Source organism: Vicia villosa, linkage group LG7 (genome assembly GCF_029867415.1).
Source record: "Vicia villosa cultivar HV-30 ecotype Madison, WI linkage group LG7, Vvil1.0, whole genome shotgun sequence".
Lineage (NCBI taxonomy): Eukaryota > Viridiplantae > Streptophyta > Magnoliopsida > Fabales > Fabaceae > Vicia > Vicia villosa.
In genome coordinates this window covers 71,990,533-72,000,516 of record NC_081186.1, presented here as the reverse complement: position 1 = coordinate 72,000,516, position 9,984 = coordinate 71,990,533, and positions in this window count along the sequence as shown.

Here is a 9,984-nt window from a genome sequence, read left to right as displayed (position 1 = left end):
GCTCTAAAACTAGTGTGAGGAGCCTTTCCATTGTACATATATATATTATTTTGTGGTTACCAACAATGTGCGTTTAACTCGTGTTTATTATGTTTAATCTTGCGGTTTTATTTAATTGTGTAAAGCATGAAAGTGATCAAAGCATTTTGTTTCGCATTTCGAGTATAACTTCTCTACCATATATAACCTACCCGGTGAGTGTGTGAGCATTTAATAACCACTTTGAGCCTTTTTGCCAAGATTCAATCGGTATCATTTCCTTGTTTATATTTGCCGATTTTTGATCTGAATCTTGATGACTTTCTTTTAACCTTGAAGAGTACCATGAAATGTGGTTAGGAATGATTCCTTTTCGCCTTAGAATAGAGAGCATTCGTGATTATGTGGTGGTAATATTCAAGTTGGGGAGAATAAAAATTTTTGGTTGTATTGGTGATGAGAAGAAAATAAGTGATTGCTCGAGAGAGAAAGAGAAAAAGAAAAAAAAAGAAAAAAGAAAAAAAAAGAAAAAGAAAAAGAAAAAGAAAAAGAAAAGAGCTTTGTATATAGCTAGTTTCCTTTAAATTAAAAAGATGAACTCTTGAGCAATAAAATTGTGTGATCGGTTGATAAGGATGTGTGGATATAATCTTGATTTGAATGCTCTCTAAGGAATTGACCCTTTCGTTTCAATGGCCTTGAGAAATGACACTTCCTTGTTAACCAAGCCAAGATACAACCCTAAAGTCTTTGTGATTCTTGCTTTTACGTTTTTTATATAAATGTTGTGTAGATGAATGCATAATTAATTCTGGATGTTGGCGACATTGTTGTGTGAGTGTTAGGTCCTCAATTTTGTCTCTTACTAGAGAAGTGTGTAGGTTGTGATTCAATTTTGAACTTATTTTGTTTTAGGAACTGTTTACATCAAAGGTGTATTTAGTATTAGTATCTCAATCATGGTATTATTTTAGCAAGGGTGAAATGTTACTTGTGTACTTATGGAATTTGAACCATCAAATTGTTTTTGTCTTAGCTTGTGATTTCTTGGTTGTATTTGTTTTGTTTGAGGACAAACAAAGGTTTAAGTTGGGGAGAGTAGTTAGTTACCAATTTGGGTAAATATCTTAAGTAATTTTTGGTAACTCTCAAGTCTTTTTGTGGTTAATAGTGGTATTTTATTGTCATTTGGTATATATTTATTCTTATATTTATATTATTGTTGAATAGTTCTTATCTTTGCAATCTATGTTGGATTTTGTAGTTTTTATAGATAATTGGAAGCTTGGACCATGGAAAAAGCACTTTGAAGATGTTCCAAGACCAAAGCCAAAGATTGCTGAAAAGAGGTAGCGCGCTAAGCGAGGTTGAGCCCGCTAAGCGCGCTTTTGAAGAGAAGAAGGAAGTTCTGGCAGAGAGTTCCACGCTAAGCGAGGTCTGAAGCCCGCTTAGCGCGGTTGGGCGGTTTAAGCAATTTTTGATAGCGCGCTTAGCGGGCTGCACCGCGCTAAGCGCGGTCTGCGAAACTTTGTTTATTTGTTTATGGGCCAGATCATTTTTTATAAAAGGAGAGATATTTTAGAGAGAAACAAGAGCATAATACACTGTAGCAAACATAGAGTTGAAGATTGGAAGCCTTGATCGTCGATTAATCGCCTTTGATGCTTGTTGATCTTCATCCTTTCCTTCTTGTGCAAGCTACCATTCTCATGGATAGCTAAATCCCTTTTGTATCAAGATAAGATGTAATCTTCCTAGCCTTTTGTATGTTTTTCTTGTGAATATATGTGTATGAACAAGTGATGATCAATATAGATGGTTTAGTTTGTTTATTAAAGCTTTTTCTTTGGTATAAATGTTTGAGACATCAATGTTTGTATCTAGACCTAACTCATCATCTTTCAAACTATAAGTTGCAGACATGGATTTAGAGTTTGATGTTTACTAAGTATCGGTTTTTAAAACGTTATTTGTATTGTTTAAACGGTGGAGAAATCGTCGGTTAAACAATACGGTAAATCTAGTTATATCGTTGCGGACACGGACGATATAGGTGTCGATACGTAATTATATTGATCGTTAGCAAGTTCATAAGCATATATTTATAAGGAAACATACAAACTTAGGTCGATGAAATCGAATCTTGATGCATTTTCTTTAACTTAGAACCTTCATTAATTTACTCTTTGCTACTAAAGTGATTGAATGACCTTTTGCAAACCTAAAACTAAAGTAATATTAACTCAAGACAAAATAGGCTATAGAACGGCGGTAATATCGCAATAATCCCTGTGGATACGATATAAACGAAAAGTACACCACAATACTCTTTCAACAATACGCCTTACCAACAATGATTGTATCATTTACAAATTGAAGAAGATCAAACTTAATATCATCATTTAGCCTGAAAGGATGAAATAAGCCCATATAAATGTTCCTATTCAACTTTGAAGGCATATAGTTTGTGGGGAGTCCAATTGAATTGCAAAAACTCAATAATTTATATAGCCAATGTGCATTCTTCTCGCGATATTAGTAATAAAAGGAAATTGTGGGCAGTTCTTTTAAAGTTTAAATCTTCTTTTCCAGTGGGGAAATTGGTGTATCGGGGACGGTTATAATGCTGTTAAAAGGGTTAGCGAAACAAGAGATCAAAGAATGCAAGTAAGTAACCCCAAGAAGATGTAATTTGGTGAATATATTTCTCAAATGGATCTGACAGATCTCCTAGCAGTGAGGAGCAAATTTACTTGGTTTAATACAACATGGAACTCTATGAGTTGTCTGGATTATTTCCTAATTTCAAAAGGTTTAACTGAGAATTGGAGCCTTAAAGATCAATTTGTTAGTGACAGGGAGATTTCTGATCATTATTCAATTTTGATCAGGGCTAATCACATTAACTGGGGTCCCAAACCCTTTACAAAATTTTCTGCTTGGTTGCATCATCCTGATTTAATACAAGTTATGGAATTCACTTGGAACTTAACATCGATTCAAGGCAATAAATTGTTTGTTCTTAAAGAGAAACTAAAGCTTTTGAAATCCAAATTGAAAGTTTGGAATCATGGAGGTTTTGGAAATCTGATCTAAATGTTCAAGATGCAATAAAAAAGCTCAATGTGTTGGATCAAACTGTAGCAGAAGAAGATATAACTTGGAGATTTGAATTGGTAGATAAAAGAATTGAGGCTCAAATGGTAGTTTGGCAAAATCTTCAAGCTAGGGAATTAATGCTCAAGCACAAATCTAGATACATATGGATGACTGAGGGAGAAAAAATTCTAAATTTTTTCAATTTTACATGAAGGCACGTTTCAAACGTAACAATATTATTGCTCTAAAATCCGGAGAGGATCTGACTAAGGATGCAAGAGGTGTTAAAGGTATTGTTTTCAACCATTTCAAGGAGCGTTTTCAAGAGTCTAATCATAGGAGCCCAAGTCTTGAGGAAGTGGCTTTCAATGAGTTATCTTCAGAGGAAAGCACAAGTTTGGAAGAATCTTTTTCTTTTCAGGACTAAAAGGATGTAATTTAGAGCTCTGCTTGTGACAAAAGTCCTGGACCGAATAGATTCACAATGATATTTTTTAAAGCTTGATGGGATATAATAAAAAAGGGCCTTTTTGAAGGAATTCATGAATTCTTTTAAAATGCTCATCTCCCTAAAGCTATTCCTTATGCTTTTATTGCTCTTATTCCGAAGAATCATAACCCTAAAAAATGCATCGATTATCGACCAATCTGCTTGATAGAAATGGTCTATAGGATTATTTTAAAGTTGCTTGCTGGAGGTTGAATAAGGTAATTGACAAACTTATTTCAAGGAGTCAATCAACCTTCATTGCTAACATGAACATGTAGAACGAAGTTCTTATGATTAACGAATGGGTGGATTATGGTAGAAGAAACAAGAAAGATATGTTCGTTTTCGAAATTGATTTCGAAAAAGCCTTCGACTCCTTATCTCGAGAATACCTCATTAATATTCTTAATCGTATGAACTTTAATGGCAGGTGGATTAAGTGGACTTGAGCTTGTGTTTCCAATAATTTTCTCTCAGGTTGATCCACGTAAGCCTCACTATTAAATTCCAACCTAGGAGAGGCCAACTAAATTTATAAAGTAATAAAATTGTCACAAAAAAAAAATTTAATTTATCTATTTAGTTTTTTATAATCTACCTCAATAAAAATACTCTAACATGATAGAATAGTTAAAAGAAAGACAGGATACTTACTCTTCATTGTTAGTACCAAAACAATTCTTAACTTCTTGTTAAACTTGTTAAGAAAGTTACTAACTTTGAAGCTTATTATATTTTCATTTTTACCTAAAAGCTATAAAAATTAAATAATTTCTTAACCTTTATGATGATTAATAACGTAACATGGTCGTCACAAATTTTGTCACAAAAATAAATATTAACATCGTCTCTCATACACCAAAGTGACATGTACTCCTCGTCTAAAACACCGAGTGCATTAGCACAAATTTGTCCACAGTGCACATCATAGTGCATTCATTATTTCTCTGATTCAAATCTATAATATAAGAAGGGAAGTTGTTCTGAAAAAAACATTTTTGCCCTTTTCTCTTTGACTGCCACCTAATGAAAATAAGGGTATTTCGTGTCCAAAAAATACTTTTTCCAACTACTGATGTCATATAATTCTATTTCAATTACATGGTTGGTGTTTTTTGTCTTTGATAAATAGGTTGGAATGGATTGTTGATGTCACTTGGTCCAAATTCAATTTCTTTTCAAATTTTGTTTTCTTTCAATGTTACTTTAATTTGAATTTCAAAAAATATTGACTTTCTCTCACTCTCTCTTTGTCTTTCTCTTTCCCTCTATTATCTTTCTTCTGCATTCCTCTTTCTCTTTCCCTCTATTCTCTTTCTTTCGTCTTCCGTATTCGTCCTCCTCCTCTCTCATTTTCTGTCTTCTTTCTTCCTCTTCTCAAAATTTGTTTCAATGTTGATGAATTAAGATTTTAGGGTTTTTATGTTCCACGTTCATATTTTGCCACCAACGTCTCTATCTTCTTCTTCCTCTTTCTCAAAATTTGTTTTTGAGTATCATCGGAGGAATACCATCACCATAACTGACCGAAAACAAATTTTAGATTGCTGGCCATGAAAGTTTTTTGTAACTGCGGGAATCGGTTTTACGGTGGTGCATCGGTTGGATAGAGAGATTCAGTTTTAGTATCTCTTTTAGGGTTTGATACAGTGCGGCTCGATTTAAATATGATTTCAGGCCAATTATGAGACCATCCTTCTTGCTTTGTCACCTCTATTTTATTTTGAATCCTGCTATGTTGTTGTGAACTTTGGCTTCACTGCTCCTTGGGTTGTTGTTTTCAGTTAGTTCATTAATGCTTTTAAGTAATTTTATTTGTTAGTTCGGTTGATCCGTTGAAAGAACCACTGATGTCGCAGCAGCAAGTTTCCTGGTCGGTGCATCAAATGTTATTGGTTAGTAATTTTATTTCTTAAACATTTCCATTGCACTTTCAATTAAAAAAATTTTACTTCTACATATTGCAAAATTATGGTATTGGGTATATCTTTCTCATTTATGTTTTTTCTTTGTTGTAGGAACTGTTATTGCTTCCTCTTTGATGGACAAGCAAGGGAGGAAAAGTCTCCCTATCACGAGTTTTACGGGGATGGTAATGCCTATTTTGAGTTCACATTTGTCTTAGACCTATTTTGAATACACCATGACATCTTTGCTTTATATCTTTCCCAGGTTGCTTCTATGTTGCTTCTTTCTCTCACTTTTGATGATACGATTCGGCATATATAGTTGGATAACACCCTTTTCTTTTTACTGTCTTTCACAATGTTTTAAATTGTTTTTCCTACTTGAAATTATAGATTGATTCAGGTAAGTCGGCAGGCGAAAGTGGTTATAGGTTTGTCTGATTATGTTAGAATTTTGTTTTCATTTTGAGCTCCACTGCAGAATTGTTATGCTAGAATTTTGTTTTCATTTTGATTTCTAACCTTTTTTTAGCTGATGCAGGACTCTCCGTTAGCCGTTTCGGCTTTTTTTGTTGTGGGTGTTAGTCTGAACATTTTTATGTGCAGGTTTCAGTTTTCTTGGAATGTATTGGCTCGGCAGATTTGTTCAGGATGCAGATTGGTTCATTGATAAGTTTTAATTTGGTTGCAGGGTCGGTTTGAAGTTACAGGTGCAGATTGGTTCATTGAAGTTACAGATGTAGATGCAGCAGGGTCGGTTTGAAGTTGCAGCAGGGTCGGTTTGAACCAATATTTCCCAATCAAAAACCCCATTTCCGAACAGGTATCACGATAATTTCTCAATTCTAGATTAATTCTAATGTTTGGTTGAATTTAGTTGAATTGAATTGAATTAAATTGAATTAAATTGAATTCTATAATAGTTCAAATGTTTGATTGGTTTTAGTTTCAAGAAAAGAACAAAAGTTATTGTAGGAAGCTTCGTAACAGAATGTCACTGCTGCTTCAGATTATGGAGTTATACGTTCGTCATGTTAGTGCCTCACATTATTGCAACTATAACTTCATTGAGGAATTTCAGAGAATACGAACTTCTCAGCCTACCGTATGTTTGATTTTGGTAATTTTGATAATGTGGTTCTTTGTGTTTGAGTTGAGTCTAATGTAGGATTGGAATTTGCAGATTTGGAAGTATGAAGGAATTGATAGGATGTGTATTTCTGAAGCTTTCGCAAGGAGAATGCTTCCAATACGGTGAGCATTTAGAACTTAAAAACATAACATGTTTGCATGTGTTCATTTATATATGAATATGAGTATAAATTGTATTACGATAGTTTGTTTCATGGATTATGTCTTTCTCATTTGTTATTAGACATTAGCTTAAATGTAATTACCAATGCAACCCGGGTATTCGCTTCGTATTATGATAGTAATGTGAGCTTAGGTGTAACGAAAATTCGAGATTGGTGATTTTTATGAGTTTGAGATTTCAAATATGGAGTTTTGGTTTTGGCCATTGCTTCACTAGGAAATGAGAGTACTAAGTTGAAAAGCCCACCTGAGGTAAGCAATTGTTATTATCCCTTATCGTTTTCATAAGTTGCATATTCTTACATTCGACGCCACCATGGCATCCAAGTTATCTGAATTATGTACAACCGAAGTTTATGCTGATACATTGAAAGAGGTTAAGCGATTTCGTAAGTTTATACTTTATCACTATACACCAGTACTGATCAATTATTTAAAACTAATTATGCATTATTATTAGACTACATATCAAAGAGGTTAAGCGATTCCGTGTTCGAAATCTACATCAATGAGCTGAAGTGATTACGTGTTCGATAGCTACACCAAATTGGACCATTCATGTTTTCGATGTCAAATATGTTCTTTCTCTACTTGCAAAATCATATTATGGAATTGCTGGTTTTCAAGAGAAACTCAGGGTCTATTTGGATAAGTACTCATGTATACTATTTCGATGCCAAAGATTCATAGGCGGTACCAGTTTAGTGAACTTTGCAGTACCAGTTACAACTTAGGTTGGTTACAGTGGCTTTCTTCTAATCTGCAGCAATGTGATATTTTTCATTAGTGATGAATTGTTTACCAGTTAGTTAGAATTCTTCAATGCAGCACAATTAAGGTATGATTTATAGTTTCTGAAATATGGATGTCGGAATATCTGATGTGTTGGATTCAATTTGTCGAGCTCAAAATCAATGTCCGATTGAAGCTCGTATGTCAGGGTGGTTTATTGTTGAAGTGCATATATAATATTGAATCCTTCAACATGTTGTAGTTTGATGCACTTTTTACTCCAAACCAAGTTCCTCACAGATCTCATATTGTAGCTACCAGTTCCTTTGATGGAACTGTATATACTTGGGATTTGAGATGTTTTGGAGGGCCAAAGCACACAACCTTGGAGACATTTTCTCATAACAAGTCTGTGCAATCAACCTATCTCTCTACTTCTTCTGGATACAGCCTTGCCTTGCCACTACTAGGTATGAAAATTTTATTCCATTTTTAATATTACTATGTTTCAAATACCACATGCTGAAAAGATGGTTCCGTCTCGCCACTGTCGGAAACAATACATTTTCACTCGGAGCCAGAAATTCTTCCGACAACACTATTGATGATGGAAGCAATTTCCTTTATACAGATAAGTATTCTCTTCTCTATTCAAATGCTCAAAACCATGCTCATCTCAGAATTGGTCATCTTACTCATGTTGATTCTAACTTTGATATTGCTCTAAATATCTCAAAGATCTTTCATGAGTTTCTGATACAATTCAAATCCGCTGCGACACAAATGTTTCATGAGTTTGTGTCTTTGATTCGCAATAGTACTACTATTATTCATGATTCACAAGCAAAGTGGCCGACATAGGTTTCATTAATAACAAGGAATGATTCATCGGGGCTACCGAGTTCTTAGCCACTTCGAGATTTCGACAAGCATGAGGCTCAAACCTCCAGTCGTAGTGGATTGGATGACAGAATGTACGTTTTGATGTCAAGAGAACTGCAATAGCACCATCTAAGGATAAGTGACCCTTACTGTTCTGTTATATCGACTGTCGTAGTAGCGGTGTTCAAACTGCTGCATTTTAGTATTACCTGATACAAATTATTTTGGTTATTGTTTTGTTAAGCCTACAACAGCAAACCATGAACAGAATATTCAAGAAAAGGGAATTTCTTCTCTAAAATGGCCATAATGTACATATGTTAAAACTAGAATGATAGAATAATGAAACACTTTTGTAAATTATGTAAGGGCAAGGGTTGGGAAAATCGGAAAGAATAGGAAAATCTTGATGTATACACCATGGTACATATTGAATATTTGCGTATTATGCTTCAATGCTTCTTGACTCAACTATTTTCCTTATGCTGGTATCATGTGCTGACCAAACTGATTCATCCTGAAATCACTCTGTCTGCTCTTGGTGGTCTGATAGGTCATCTTAATAGATTGATGGTATAGTTTTGTGCTCACTCTATTTGCTTTTTGCATCCTGCTTTGTATGAAGCATTTAGAATAACTGTCATTGAAGCAATGTACTGCAGCTTGCCAACTTTTTCTACTTATCAAGGAGGCCTGATAGAAATATTTGTGGCAGGTAGTTTTGTGGTTGAATAGTATCATTAGCATACCGCTGAAAAGTGTTGTTGAAGCAAGAGATCCGTGTTCTATCTAGGCATGAATTCACTCATATGTGTCTTTTTGTGTTCTTCATGTTATGCTAAGGTGCCATTTAGATGATGTTAGAGGCTGGTGAATATACTAATGAGTAATTGTATTAATAGCAGCCGATGTTGTAAGACGGTACAGGAAATGAGTGGTTTTAGGTTACGGTCGATGCTGTAAGACGATTCCTTTGGTTGTTTGAGGTATGCCATAGTTAGTTTTCATGTTCATACTATTGTAGAATTTCACATGGTATTGTTGAATTGTGTTCGTGTGGTTTTATTTGGGCAAAATTGTTGAAGATATGGATTATTAAAGTTGCGGCAAAGTGTGTTTAAAGGTCTACTTTTTCAAGGTCTCTTTTGGAGTATTGTGTCGGCACTTTGGGGATTGTGGCAGCAGGTTCAAGTTGCGGCAAAGTGTGTTAGTCTTTTTTCTGGAGAGAACCGGTCTATCTCCTCGGTGTTTGATAAGAGTGAGGTTCCCTTTTTAGCTTGATCCCTCGGTGGTTTGAGGTGTTGGTGCCTGTAGAAGTTTGGTTTTCGTGTGGTTTGAGAGCGGTCTTGATTTTCATATTTAGGCAGAGGTTTATGTGTTCCTGGTTTTTTGTCTGGTGATTATGATTTTGGAGTATTGATCTATTTTTGTTGTTGTTAAGTGATCAGGTTTAGGGGCCTTACTTTTTTGTTTTAACAATAAAAATGGCCGAATTGTCAGAAATGGTTGAATTGAATCTTCTGTTATGTCGAGTAATCAGGTTTAGGGCTTATTTTTGGATTTTTTCTGAATCTAAATTTT